The sequence below is a fragment of the Leuresthes tenuis genome, unplaced genomic scaffold (assembly GCF_036924035.1).
Source record: "Leuresthes tenuis unplaced genomic scaffold, fLeuTen1.0.hap1 SCAF_23, whole genome shotgun sequence".
In the NCBI taxonomy this organism is placed as follows: domain Eukaryota; kingdom Metazoa; phylum Chordata; class Actinopteri; order Atheriniformes; family Atherinopsidae; genus Leuresthes; species Leuresthes tenuis.
In genome coordinates this window covers 6,732,849-6,748,164 of record NW_027325377.1, presented here as the reverse complement: position 1 = coordinate 6,748,164, position 15,316 = coordinate 6,732,849, and positions in this window count along the sequence as shown.

The following is a 15,316-nucleotide window of genomic DNA, read 5'->3' as shown; positions in this document are numbered from 1 at the left end:
CCCCTCCTTCCTCTTTTTTTGCTTTTCCCCCCATTCGGGCAGTCCCTTTTGCCCCATTTTTGGCCTAATGGATAAGGCACTGGCCTCCTAAGCCAGGGATTGTGGGTTCGAGTCCCATCTGGGGTGTGTAGCAGAGTGGCGCAGCGGAAGCGTGCTGGGCCCATAACCCAGAGGTCGATGGACCGAAACCATCCTCTGCTATGTATGACTTTTCAAAACAAACTCAATCTCACTCATTAAAGAACATTTAAAAAGATAATGTAACATTCACAGCATGTTCAAAATACTCACTTCACCAACTCTCAAAGCCTTAATGCATACTCTCAATTCAAACTATTTAGGTGTGCTCATGACTGTCTTTCGAACTCCACTTTTCAGATATAATAAGTGTGAAAAAAAATTGTCGTGTACAAACGTTGAAGTCTTTCATACTTTTGTGAAATTGTGAACAGAAAACAGTCAAGTACTTGAGGGGACACGGCTGACTTCCAGCAACACACCGTCCTTGTAATGTTTCTTCTTCCATCAGAGAAAAGGCATCTTGTTCCGATTACCGATGCAGTGCTTTTTTCGTGGAACTTAAGAATTTGGGGACTTTTCCGGGGCATGTCCAAGAAATCGTAAAAAAAATTCTATGGCATTAACCGGAGTCTTTTGTGGTGATTTTTTCCATGGTGGTTATCACATATGTATTAGTTTGCAGATCAAAGAGGTCAAATTTCTGTATTGTAGTATGGTGGGAAAGGACTTCCACATTCAAACAGAACACAGTCAAGTATTTGAGGGGACACGGCTGACTTCCATCAACACATCGTCAACACACCGTCCTTGTAATGTTTCTTCTTCCATCAGAGTAAAGGCATCTTGTTCCGATTACCGATGCAGTGCTTTTTTCGTGGAACTTAAGAATTTGGGGACCTTTCCGGGGCATGTCCAAGAAATCGTAAAAAAAATTCTATGGCATTAACCGGAGTCTTTTGTGGTGATTTTTTCCATGGTGGTTATCACATAAGTATTACTTTGCAGATCAAAGAGGTCAAATTTCTGTATTGTAGTATGGTGGGAAAGGACTTCCACATTCAAACAGAACACAGTCAAGTATTTGAGGGGACACGGCTGACTTCCATCAACACATCTACCTTGTAATGTTTCCTCTTCCATCAGAGTAAAGGCATCTTGTACCGATGCAAATAATAAAGCAAACAATGTCCAAAACATAACTAGTGCAGTGTCATTTTGCATATTAACGACTGCTCTACAGCCAAAAAAGACCCAGGGTACGGCACTGGCCTCCTAAACCAGGGATTGTGGGTTCGAGTCCCATCTGGGGTGTGTAGCAGAGTGGCGCAGCGGAAGCGTGCTGGGCCCATAACCCAGAGGTCGATGGACCGAAACCATCCTCTGCTATGTATAACTTTTCAAAACAAACTCAATCTCACTCATTAAAGAACATTTAAAAAGATAATGTAACATTCACAGCATGTTCAAAATACTCACTTCACCAACTGTCAAAGCCTTAATGCATACTCTCAATTCAAACTATTTAGGTGTGCTCATGACTGTCTTTCGAACTCCACTTTTCAGATATAATAAGTTGGAAAAAAAATTGTCGTGTACAAACGTTGAAGTCTTTCATACTTTTGTGAAATTGAAATTGTGAACAGAAAACAGTCAAGTACTTGAGGGGACACGGCTGACTTCCATCAACACATCTACCTTGTAATGTTTCCTCTTCCATCAGAGTAAAGGCATCTTGTACCGATGCAAATAATAAAGCAAACAATGTCCAAAACATAACTAGTGCAGTGTCATTTTGCATATTAACGACTGCTCTACAGCCAAAAAAGACCCAGGGTACGGCACTGGCCTCCTAAACCAGGGATTGTGGGTTAGAGTCCCATCTGGGGTGTGTAGCAGAGTGGCGCAGCGGAAGCGTGCTGGGCCCATAACCCAGAGGTCGATGGACCGAAACCATCCTCTGCTATGTATGACTTTTCAAAACAAACTCAATCTCACTCATTAAAGAACATTTAAAAAGATAATGTAACATTCACAGCATGTTCAAAATACTCACTTCACCAACTGTCAAAGCCTTAATGCATACTCTCAATTCAAACTATTTAGGTGTGCTCATGACTGTCTTTTGAACTCCACTTTTCAGATATAATAAGTTGGAAAAAAAATTGTCGTGTACAAACGTTGAAGTCTTTCATACTTTTGTGAAATTGAAATTGTGAACAGAAAACAGTCAAGTACTTGAGGGGACACGGCTGACTTCCATCAACACATCTACCTTGTAATGTTTCCTCTTCCATCAGAGTAAAGGCATCTTGTACCGATGCAAATAATAAAGCAAACAATGTCCAAAACATAACTAGTGCAGTGTCATTTTGCATATTAACGACTGCTCTACAGCCAAAAAAGACCCAGGGTACGGCACTGGCCTCCTAAACCAGGGATTGTGGGTTCGAGTCCCATCTGGGGTGTGTAGCAGAGTGGCGCAGCGGAAGCGTGCTGGGCCCATAACCCAGAGGTCGATGGACCGAAACCATCCTCTGCTATGTATGACTTTTCAAAACAAACTCAATCTCACTCATTAAAGAACATTTAAAAAGATAATGTAACATTCACAGCATGTTCAAAATACTCACTTCACCAACTCTCAAAGCCTTAATGCATACTCTCAATTCAAACTATTTAGGTGTGCTCATGACTGTCTTTCGAACTCCACTTTTCAGATATAATAAGTTGGAAAAAAAATTGTCGTGTACAAACGTTGAAGTCTTTCATACTTTTGTGAAATTGAAATTGTGAACAGAAAACAGTCAAGTACTTGAGGGGACACGGCTGACTTCCATCAACACATCTACCTTGTAATGTTTCCTCTTCCATCAGAGTAAAGGCATCTTGTACCGATGCAAATAATAAAGCAAACAATGTCCAAAACATAACTAGTGCAGTGTCATTTTGCATATTAACGACTGCTCTACAGCCAAAAAAGACCCAGGGTACGGCACTGGCCTCCTAAACCAGGGATTGTGGGTTCGAGTCCCATCTGGGGTGTGTAGCAGAGTGGCGCAGCGGAAGCGTGCTGGGCCCATAACCCAGAGGTCGATGGACCGAAACCATCCTCTGCTATGTATGACTTTTCAAAACAAACTCAATCTCACTCATTAAAGAACATTTAAAAAGATAATGTAACATTCACAGCATGTTCAAAATACTCACTTCACCAACTGTCAAAGCCTTAATGCATACTCTCAATTCAAACTATTTAGGTGTGCTCATGACTGTCTTTTGAACTCCACTTTTCAGATATAATAAGTTGGAAAAAAAATTGTCGTGTACAAACGTTGAAGTCTTTCATACTTTTGTGAAATTGAAATTGTGAACAGAAAACAGTCAAGTACTTGAGGGGACACGGCTGACTTCCATCAACACATCTACCTTGTAATGTTTCCTCTTCCATCAGAGTAAAGGCATCTTGTACCGATGCAAATAATAAAGCAAACAATGTCCAAAACATAACTAGTGCAGTGTCATTTTGCATATTAACGACTGCTCTACAGCCAAAAAAGACCCAGGGTACGGCACTGGCCTCCTAAACCAGGGATTGTGGGTTCGAGTCCCATCTGGGGTGTGTAGCAGAGTGGCGCAGCGGAAGCGTGCTGGGCCCATAACCCAGAGGTCGATGGACCGAAACCATCCTCTGCTATGTATGACTTTTCAAAACAAACTCAATCTCACTCATTAAAGAACATTTAAAAAGATAATGTAACATTCACAGCATGTTCAAAATACTCACTTCACCAACTCTCAAAGCCTTAATGCATACTCTCAATTCAAACTATTTAGGTGTGCTCATGACTGTCTTTCGAACTCCACTTTTCAGATATAATAAGTTGGAAAAAAAATTGTCGTGTACAAACGTTGAAGTCTTTCATACTTTTGTGAAATTGAAATTGTGAACAGAAAACAGTCAAGTACTTGAGGGGACACGGCTGACTTCCATCAACACATCTACCTTGTAATGTTTCCTCTTCCATCAGAGTAAAGGCATCTTGTACCGATGCAAATAATAAAGCAAACAATGTCCAAAACATAACTAGTGCAGTGTCATTTTGCATATTAACGACTGCTCTACAGCCAAAAAAGACCCAGGGTACGGCACTGGCCTCCTAAACCAGGGATTGTGGGTTCGAGTCCCATCTGGGGTGTGTAGCAGAGTGGCGCAGCGGAAGCGTGCTGGGCCCATAACCCAGAGGTCGATGGACCGAAACCATCCTCTGCTATGTATGACTTTTCAAAACAAACTCAATCTCACTCATTAAAGAACATTTAAAAAGATAATGTAACATTCACAGCATGTTCAAAATACTCACTTCACCAACTCTCAAAGCCTTAATGCATACTCTCAATTCAAACTATTTAGGTGTGCTCATGACTGTCTTTCGAACTCCACTTTTCAGATATAATAAGTTGGAAAAAAAATTGTCGTGTACAAACGTTGAAGTCTTTCATACTTTTGTGAAATTGAAATTGTGAACAGAAAACAGTCAAGTACTTGAGGGGACACGGCTGACTTCCATCAACACATCTACCTTGTAATGTTTCCTCTTCCATCAGAGTAAAGGCATCTTGTACCGATGCAAATAATAAAGCAAACAATGTCCAAAACATAACTAGTGCAGTGTCATTTTGCATATTAACGACTGCTCTACAGCCAAAAAAGACCCAGGGTACGGCACTGGCCTCCTAAACCAGGGATTGTGGGTTCGAGTCCCATCTGGGGTGTGTAGCAGAGTGGCGCAGCGGAAGCGTGCTGGGCCCATAACCCAGAGGTCGATGGACCGAAACCATCCTCTGCTATGTATGACTTTTCAAAACAAACTCAATCTCACTCATTAAAGAACATTTAAAAAGATAATGTAACATTCACAGCATGTTCAAAATACTCACTTCACCAACTGTCAAAGCCTTAATGCATACTCTCAATTCAAACTATTTAGGTGTGCTCATGACTGTCTTTTGAACTCCACTTTTCAGATATAATAAGTTGGAAAAAAAATTGTCGTGTACAAACGTTGAAGTCTTTCATACTTTTGTGAAATTGAAATTGTGAACAGAAAACAGTCAAGTACTTGAGGGGACACGGCTGACTTCCATCAACACATCTACCTTGTAATGTTTCCTCTTCCATCAGAGTAAAGGCATCTTGTACCGATGCAAATAATAAAGCAAACAATGTCCAAAACATAACTAGTGCAGTGTCATTTTGCATATTAACGACTGCTCTACAGCCAAAAAAGACCCAGGGTACGGCACTGGCCTCCTAAACCAGGGATTGTGGGTTAGAGTCCCATCTGGGGTGTGTAGCAGAGTGGCGCAGCGGAAGCGTGCTGGGCCCATAACCCAGAGGTCGATGGACCGAAACCATCCTCTGCTATGTATGACTTTTCAAAACAAACTCAATCTCACTCATTAAAGAACATTTAAAAAGATAATGTAACATTCACAGCATGTTCAAAATACTCACTTCACCAACTCTCAAAGCCTTAATGCATACTCTCAATTCAAACTATTTAGGTGTGCTCATGACTGTCTTTTGAACTCCACTTTTCAGATATAATAAGTTGGAAAAAAAATTGTCGTGTACAAACGTTGAAGTCTTTCATACTTTTGTGAAATTGAAATTGTGAACAGAAAACAGTCAAGTACTTGAGGGGACACGGCTGACTTCCATCAACACATCTACCTTGTAATGTTTCCTCTTCCATCAGAGTAAAGGCATCTTGTACCGATGCAAATAATAAAGCAAACAATGTCCAAAACATAACTAGTGCAGTGTCATTTTGCATATTAACGACTGCTCTACAGCCAAAAAAGACCCAGGGTACGGCACTGGCCTCCTAAACCAGGGATTGTGGGTTCGAGTCCCATCTGGGGTGTGTAGCAGAGTGGCGCAGCGGAAGCGTGCTGGGCCCATAACCCAGAGGTCGATGGACCGAAACCATCCTCTGCTATGTATGACTTTTCAAAACAAACTCAATCTCACTCATTAAAGAACATTTAAAAAGATAATGTAACATTCACAGCATGTTCAAAATACTCACTTCACCAACTCTCAAAGCCTTAATGCATACTCTCAATTCAAACTATTTAGGTGTGCTCATGACTGTCTTTCGAACTCCACTTTTCAGATATAATAAGTTGGAAAAAAAATTGTCGTGTACAAACGTTGAAGTCTTTCATACTTTTGTGAAATTGAAATTGTGAACAGAAAACAGTCAAGTACTTGAGGGGACACGGCTGACTTCCATCAACACATCTACCTTGTAATGTTTCCTCTTCCATCAGAGTAAAGGCATCTTGTACCGATGCAAATAATAAAGCAAACAATGTCCAAAACATAACTAGTGCAGTGTCATTTTGCATATTAACGACTGCTCTACAGCCAAAAAAGACCCAGGGTACGGCACTGGCCTCCTAAACCAGGGATTGTGGGTTCGAGTCCCATCTGGGGTGTGTAGCAGAGTGGCGCAGCGGAAGCGTGCTGGGCCCATAACCCAGAGGTCGATGGACCGAAACCATCCTCTGCTATGTATGACTTTTCAAAACAAACTCAATCTCACTCATTAAAGAACATTTAAAAAGATAATGTAATATTCACAGCATGTTCAAAATACTCACTTCACCAACTCTCAAAGCCTTAATGCATACTCTCAATTCAAACTATTTAGGTGTGCTCATGACTGTCTTTCGAACTCCACTTTTCAGATATAATAAGTTGGAAAAAAAATTGTCGTGTACAAACGTTGAAGTCTTTCATACTTTTGTGAAATTGAAATTGTGAACAGAAAACAGTCAAGTACTTGAGGGGACACGGCTGACTTCCAGCAACACACCGTCCTTGTAATGTTTCTTCTTCCATCAGAGAAAAGGCATCTTGTTCCGATTACCGATGCAGTGCTTTTTTCGTGGAACTTAAGAATTTGGGGACTTTTCCGGGGCATGTCCAAGAAATCGTAAAAAAAATTCTATGGCATTAACCGGAGTCTTTTGTGGTGATTTTTTCCATGGTGGTTATCACATATGTATTAGTTTGCAGATCAAAGAGGTCAAATTTCTGTATTGTAGTATGGTGGGAAAGGACTTCCACATTCAAACAGAACACAGTCAAGTATTTGAGGGGACACGGCTGACTTCCATCAACACATCGTCAACACACCGTCCTTGTAATGTTTCTTCTTCCATCAGAGTAAAGGCATCTTGTTCCGATTACCGATGCAGTGCTTTTTTCGTGGAACTTAAGAATTTGGGGACCTTTCCGGGGCATGTCCAAGAAATCGTAAAAAAAATTCTATGGCATTAACCGGAGTCTTTTGTGGTGATTTTTTCCATGGTGGTTATCACATAAGTATTACTTTGCAGATCAAAGAGGTCAAATTTCTGTATTGTAGTATGGTGGGAAAGGACTTCCACATTCAAACAGAACACAGTCAAGTATTTGAGGGGACACGGCTGACTTCCATCAACACATCTACCTTGTAATGTTTCCTCTTCCATCAGAGTAAAGGCATCTTGTACCGATGCAAATAATAAAGCAAACAATGTCCAAAACATAACTAGTGCAGTGTCATTTTGCATATTAACGACTGCTCTACAGCCAAAAAAGACCCAGGGTACGGCACTGGCCTCCTAAACCAGGGATTGTGGGTTCGAGTCCCATCTGGGGTGTGTAGCAGAGTGGCGCAGCGGAAGCGTGCTGGGCCCATAACCCAGAGGTCGATGGACCGAAACCATCCTCTGCTATGTATAACTTTTCAAAACAAACTCAATCTCACTCATTAAAGAACATTTAAAAAGATAATGTAACATTCACAGCATGTTCAAAATACTCACTTCACCAACTGTCAAAGCCTTAATGCATACTCTCAATTCAAACTATTTAGGTGTGCTCATGACTGTCTTTCGAACTCCACTTTTCAGATATAATAAGTTGGAAAAAAAATTGTCGTGTACAAACGTTGAAGTCTTTCATACTTTTGTGAAATTGAAATTGTGAACAGAAAACAGTCAAGTACTTGAGGGGACACGGCTGACTTCCATCAACACATCTACCTTGTAATGTTTCCTCTTCCATCAGAGTAAAGGCATCTTGTACCGATGCAAATAATAAAGCAAACAATGTCCAAAACATAACTAGTGCAGTGTCATTTTGCATATTAACGACTGCTCTACAGCCAAAAAAGACCCAGGGTACGGCACTGGCCTCCTAAACCAGGGATTGTGGGTTAGAGTCCCATCTGGGGTGTGTAGCAGAGTGGCGCAGCGGAAGCGTGCTGGGCCCATAACCCAGAGGTCGATGGACCGAAACCATCCTCTGCTATGTATGACTTTTCAAAACAAACTCAATCTCACTCATTAAAGAACATTTAAAAAGATAATGTAACATTCACAGCATGTTCAAAATACTCACTTCACCAACTGTCAAAGCCTTAATGCATACTCTCAATTCAAACTATTTAGGTGTGCTCATGACTGTCTTTTGAACTCCACTTTTCAGATATAATAAGTTGGAAAAAAAATTGTCGTGTACAAACGTTGAAGTCTTTCATACTTTTGTGAAATTGAAATTGTGAACAGAAAACAGTCAAGTACTTGAGGGGACACGGCTGACTTCCATCAACACATCTACCTTGTAATGTTTCCTCTTCCATCAGAGTAAAGGCATCTTGTACCGATGCAAATAATAAAGCAAACAATGTCCAAAACATAACTAGTGCAGTGTCATTTTGCATATTAACGACTGCTCTACAGCCAAAAAAGACCCAGGGTACGGCACTGGCCTCCTAAACCAGGGATTGTGGGTTCGAGTCCCATCTGGGGTGTGTAGCAGAGTGGCGCAGCGGAAGCGTGCTGGGCCCATAACCCAGAGGTCGATGGACCGAAACCATCCTCTGCTATGTATGACTTTTCAAAACAAACTCAATCTCACTCATTAAAGAACATTTAAAAAGATAATGTAACATTCACAGCATGTTCAAAATACTCACTTCACCAACTCTCAAAGCCTTAATGCATACTCTCAATTCAAACTATTTAGGTGTGCTCATGACTGTCTTTCGAACTCCACTTTTCAGATATAATAAGTTGGAAAAAAAATTGTCGTGTACAAACGTTGAAGTCTTTCATACTTTTGTGAAATTGAAATTGTGAACAGAAAACAGTCAAGTACTTGAGGGGACACGGCTGACTTCCATCAACACATCTACCTTGTAATGTTTCCTCTTCCATCAGAGTAAAGGCATCTTGTACCGATGCAAATAATAAAGCAAACAATGTCCAAAACATAACTAGTGCAGTGTCATTTTGCATATTAACGACTGCTCTACAGCCAAAAAAGACCCAGGGTACGGCACTGGCCTCCTAAACCAGGGATTGTGGGTTCGAGTCCCATCTGGGGTGTGTAGCAGAGTGGCGCAGCGGAAGCGTGCTGGGCCCATAACCCAGAGGTCGATGGACCGAAACCATCCTCTGCTATGTATGACTTTTCAAAACAAACTCAATCTCACTCATTAAAGAACATTTAAAAAGATAATGTAACATTCACAGCATGTTCAAAATACTCACTTCACCAACTGTCAAAGCCTTAATGCATACTCTCAATTCAAACTATTTAGGTGTGCTCATGACTGTCTTTTGAACTCCACTTTTCAGATATAATAAGTTGGAAAAAAAATTGTCGTGTACAAACGTTGAAGTCTTTCATACTTTTGTGAAATTGAAATTGTGAACAGAAAACAGTCAAGTACTTGAGGGGACACGGCTGACTTCCATCAACACATCTACCTTGTAATGTTTCCTCTTCCATCAGAGTAAAGGCATCTTGTACCGATGCAAATAATAAAGCAAACAATGTCCAAAACATAACTAGTGCAGTGTCATTTTGCATATTAACGACTGCTCTACAGCCAAAAAAGACCCAGGGTACGGCACTGGCCTCCTAAACCAGGGATTGTGGGTTCGAGTCCCATCTGGGGTGTGTAGCAGAGTGGCGCAGCGGAAGCGTGCTGGGCCCATAACCCAGAGGTCGATGGACCGAAACCATCCTCTGCTATGTATGACTTTTCAAAACAAACTCAATCTCACTCATTAAAGAACATTTAAAAAGATAATGTAACATTCACAGCATGTTCAAAATACTCACTTCACCAACTCTCAAAGCCTTAATGCATACTCTCAATTCAAACTATTTAGGTGTGCTCATGACTGTCTTTCGAACTCCACTTTTCAGATATAATAAGTTGGAAAAAAAATTGTCGTGTACAAACGTTGAAGTCTTTCATACTTTTGTGAAATTGAAATTGTGAACAGAAAACAGTCAAGTACTTGAGGGGACACGGCTGACTTCCATCAACACATCTACCTTGTAATGTTTCCTCTTCCATCAGAGTAAAGGCATCTTGTACCGATGCAAATAATAAAGCAAACAATGTCCAAAACATAACTAGTGCAGTGTCATTTTGCATATTAACGACTGCTCTACAGCCAAAAAAGACCCAGGGTACGGCACTGGCCTCCTAAACCAGGGATTGTGGGTTCGAGTCCCATCTGGGGTGTGTAGCAGAGTGGCGCAGCGGAAGCGTGCTGGGCCCATAACCCAGAGGTCGATGGACCGAAACCATCCTCTGCTATGTATGACTTTTCAAAACAAACTCAATCTCACTCATTAAAGAACATTTAAAAAGATAATGTAACATTCACAGCATGTTCAAAATACTCACTTCACCAACTGTCAAAGCCTTAATGCATACTCTCAATTCAAACTATTTAGGTGTGCTCATGACTGTCTTTTGAACTCCACTTTTCAGATATAATAAGTTGGAAAAAAAATTGTCGTGTACAAACGTTGAAGTCTTTCATACTTTTGTGAAATTGAAATTGTGAACAGAAAACAGTCAAGTACTTGAGGGGACACGGCTGACTTCCATCAACACATCTACCTTGTAATGTTTCCTCTTCCATCAGAGTAAAGGCATCTTGTACCGATGCAAATAATAAAGCAAACAATGTCCAAAACATAACTAGTGCAGTGTCATTTTGCATATTAACGACTGCTCTACAGCCAAAAAAGACCCAGGGTACGGCACTGGCCTCCTAAACCAGGGATTGTGGGTTCGAGTCCCATCTGGGGTGTGTAGCAGAGTGGCGCAGCGGAAGCGTGCTGGGCCCATAACCCAGAGGTCGATGGACCGAAACCATCCTCTGCTATGTATGACTTTTCAAAACAAACTCAATCTCACTCATTAAAGAACATTTAAAAAGATAATGTAACATTCACAGCATGTTCAAAATACTCACTTCACCAACTCTCAAAGCCTTAATGCATACTCTCAATTCAAACTATTTAGGTGTGCTCATGACTGTCTTTCGAACTCCACTTTTCAGATATAATAAGTTGGAAAAAAAATTGTCGTGTACAAACGTTGAAGTCTTTCATACTTTTGTGAAATTGAAATTGTGAACAGAAAACAGTCAAGTACTTGAGGGGACACGGCTGACTTCCATCAACACATCTACCTTGTAATGTTTCCTCTTCCATCAGAGTAAAGGCATCTTGTACCGATGCAAATAATAAAGCAAACAATGTCCAAAACATAACTAGTGCAGTGTCATTTTGCATATTAACGACTGCTCTACAGCCAAAAAAGACCCAGGGTACGGCACTGGCCTCCTAAACCAGGGATTGTGGGTTCGAGTCCCATCTGGGGTGTGTAGCAGAGTGGCGCAGCGGAAGCGTGCTGGGCCCATAACCCAGAGGTCGATGGACCGAAACCATCCTCTGCTATGTATGACTTTTCAAAACAAACTCAATCTCACTCATTAAAGAACATTTAAAAAGATAATGTAACATTCACAGCATGTTCAAAATACTCACTTCACCAACTCTCAAAGCCTTAATGCATACTCTCAATTCAAACTATTTAGGTGTGCTCATGACTGTCTTTCGAACTCCACTTTTCAGATATAATAAGTTGGAAAAAAAATTGTCGTGTACAAACGTTGAAGTCTTTCATACTTTTGTGAAATTGAAATTGTGAACAGAAAACAGTCAAGTACTTGAGGGGACACGGCTGACTTCCATCAACACATCTACCTTGTAATGTTTCCTCTTCCATCAGAGTAAAGGCATCTTGTACCGATGCAAATAATAAAGCAAACAATGTCCAAAACATAACTAGTGCAGTGTCATTTTGCATATTAACGACTGCTCTACAGCCAAAAAAGACCCAGGGTACGGCACTGGCCTCCTAAACCAGGGATTGTGGGTTCGAGTCCCATCTGGGGTGTGTAGCAGAGTGGCGCAGCGGAAGCGTGCTGGGCCCATAACCCAGAGGTCGATGGACCGAAACCATCCTCTGCTATGTATGACTTTTCAAAACAAACTCAATCTCACTCATTAAAGAACATTTAAAAAGATAATGTAATATTCACAGCATGTTCAAAATACTCACTTCACCAACTCTCAAAGCCTTAATGCATACTCTCAATTCAAACTATTTAGGTGTGCTCATGACTGTCTTTCGAACTCCACTTTTCAGATATAATAAGTTGGAAAAAAAATTGTCGTGTACAAACGTTGAAGTCTTTCATACTTTTGTGAAATTGAAATTGTGAACAGAAAACAGTCAAGTACTTGAGGGGACACGGCTGACTTCCATCAACACATCTACCTTGTAATGTTTCCTCTTCCATCAGAGTAAAGGCATCTTGTACCGATGCAAATAATAAAGCAAACAATGTCCAAAACATAACTAGTGCAGTGTCATTTTGCATATTAACGACTGCTCTACAGCCAAAAAAGACCCAGGGTACGGCACTGGCCTCCTAAACCAGGGATTGTGGGTTAGAGTCCCATCTGGGGTGTGTAGCAGAGTGGCGCAGCGGAAGCGTGCTGGGCCCATAACCCAGAGGTCGATGGACCGAAACCATCCTCTGCTATGTATGACTTTTCAAAACAAACTCAATCTCACTCATTAAAGAACATTTAAAAAGATAATGTAACATTCACAGCATGTTCAAAATACTCACTTCACCAACTGTCAAAGCCTTAATGCATACTCTCAATTCAAACTATTTAGGTGTGCTCATGACTGTCTTTTGAACTCCACTTTTCAGATATAATAAGTTGGAAAAAAAATTGTCGTGTACAAACGTTGAAGTCTTTCATACTTTTGTGAAATTGAAATTGTGAACAGAAAACAGTCAAGTACTTGAGGGGACACGGCTGACTTCCATCAACACATCTACCTTGTAATGTTTCCTCTTCCATCAGAATAAAGGCATCTTGTACCGATGCAAATAATAAAGCAAACAATGTCCAAAACATAACTAGTGCAGTGTCATTTTGCATATTAACGACTGCTCTACAGCCAAAAAAGACCCAGGGTACGGCACTGGCCTCCTAAACCAGGGATTGTGGGTTCGAGTCCCATCTGGGGTGTGTAGCAGAGTGGCGCAGCGGAAGCGTGCTGGGCCCATAACCCAGAGGTCGATGGACCGAAACCATCCTCTGCTATGTATGACTTTTCAAAACAAACTCAATCTCACTCATTAAAGAACATTTAAAAAGATAATGTAACATTCACAGCATGTTCAAAATACTCACTTCACCAACTCTCAAAGCCTTAATGCATACTCTCAATTCAAACTATTTAGGTGTGCTCATGACTGTCTTTTGAACTCCACTTTTCAGATATAATAAGTTGGAAAAAAAATTGTCGTGTACAAACGTTGAAGTCTTTCATACTTTTGTGAAATTGAAATTGTGAACAGAAAACAGTCAAGTACTTGAGGGGACACGGCTGACTTCCATCAACACATCTACCTTGTAATGTTTCCTCTTCCATCAGAGTAAAGGCATCTTGTACCGATGCAAATAATAAAGCAAACAATGTCCAAAACATAACTAGTGCAGTGTCATTTTGCATATTAACGACTGCTCTACAGCCAAAAAAGACCCAGGGTACGGCACTGGCCTCCTAAACCAGGGATTGTGGGTTCGAGTCCCATCTGGGGTGTGTAGCAGAGTGGCGCAGCGGAAGCGTGCTGGGCCCATAACCCAGAGGTCGATGGACCGAAACCATCCTCTGCTATGTATGACTTTTCAAAACAAACTCAATCTCACTCATTAAAGAACATTTAAAAAGATAATGTAACATTCACAGCATGTTCAAAATACTCACTTCACCAACTCTCAAAGCCTTAATGCATACTCTCAATTCAAACTATTTAGGTGTGCTCATGACTGTCTTTCGAACTCCACTTTTCAGATATAATAAGTTGGAAAAAAAATTGTCGTGTACAAACGTTGAAGTCTTTCATACTTTTGTGAAATTGAAATTGTGAACAGAAAACAGTCAAGTACTTGAGGGGACACGGCTGACTTCCATCAACACATCTACCTTGTAATGTTTCCTCTTCCATCAGAGTAAAGGCATCTTGTACCGATGCAAATAATAAAGCAAACAATGTCCAAAACATAACTAGTGCAGTGTCATTTTGCATATTAACGACTGCTCTACAGCCAAAAAAGACCCAGGGTACGGCACTGGCCTCCTAAACCAGGGATTGTGGGTTCGAGTCCCATCTGGGGTGTGTAGCAGAGTGGCGCAGCGGAAGCGTGCTGGGCCCATAACCCAGAGGTCGATGGACCGAAACCATCCTCTGCTATGTATGACTTTTCAAAACAAACTCAATCTCACTCATTAAAGAACATTTAAAAAGATAATGTAACATTCACAGCATGTTCAAAATACTCACTTCACCAACTCTCAAAGCCTTAATGCATACTCTCAATTCAAACTATTTAGGTGTGCTCATGACTGTCTTTCGAACTCCACTTTTCAGATATAATAAGTTGGAAAAAAAATTGTCGTGTACAAACGTTGAAGTCTTTCATACTTTTGTGAAATTGAAATTGTGAACAGAAAACAGTCAAGTACTTGAGGGGACACGGCTGACTTCCATCAACACATCTACCTTGTAATGTTTCCTCTTCCATCAGAGTAAAGGCATCTTGTACCGATGCAAATAATAAAGCAAACAATGTCCAAAACATAACTAGTGCAGTGTCATTTTGCATATTAACGACTGCTCTACAGCCAAAAAAGACCCAGGGTACGGCACTGGCCTCCTAAACCAGGGATTGTGGGTTCGAGTCCCATCTGGGGTGTGTAGCAGAGTGGCGCAGCGGAAGCGTGCTGGGCCCATAACCCAGAGGTCGATGGACCGAAACCATCCTCTGCTATGT